The sequence below is a fragment of the Eimeria mitis genome, genomic scaffold (assembly GCF_000499745.2).
Source record: "Eimeria mitis Houghton genomic scaffold, Emh_scaff841, whole genome shotgun sequence".
In the NCBI taxonomy this organism is placed as follows: Eukaryota; Apicomplexa; class Conoidasida; order Eucoccidiorida; family Eimeriidae; genus Eimeria; species Eimeria mitis.
The window spans coordinates 6177-6571 of NW_013576188.1; the positions used below are offsets into that span (position 1 = coordinate 6177).

General features: G+C 33.7%; 1 protein-coding gene across 1 annotated transcript in view; it reads left to right on the top strand.

The window, feature by feature from the left end:
- EMH_0023550 (phosphoglycerate mutase protein, putative) overlaps positions 1 to 395 on the top strand; it is a gene marked incomplete at both ends in the record, with an annotated part of 3176 nt that overhangs the window by 1119 nt on the left and 1662 nt on the right. The window lies entirely within an intron of this gene.

Genomic DNA, 395 nt, shown 5'->3' on the forward strand with positions numbered 1-395 from the left:
TGCCGCTGAACGACACAGGGAGACAGCAGTGCCGTGACTGTGGCATTCGCTTGAGGTAAGTTTGTTGCTGCTGCTGCTGCTGCAGCAACACTGCTGCTGCTGCAGCAGCAACACTGCTGCAGCAGCAGCAGCAACACTGCTGCTGCAGCTTTTTATTATAAACAGAAAGTAATAGTAATGATAGACATAACGATAAAAAAACAATAATACAGATAGCAACAAGACTACATTTTATTATTTAGTTTTTTTTTACTTCCTTTTGGGTGTATGGTTGTATCTATATATATTGTTTTTGTTGTTTTTATTGTTATCTCCATCTTTATTATTTTTTTTTTTGTTGTTTTTATTAATATTTGTATTGTAATTATATTTATTGTTATAAATATGGTTTTATT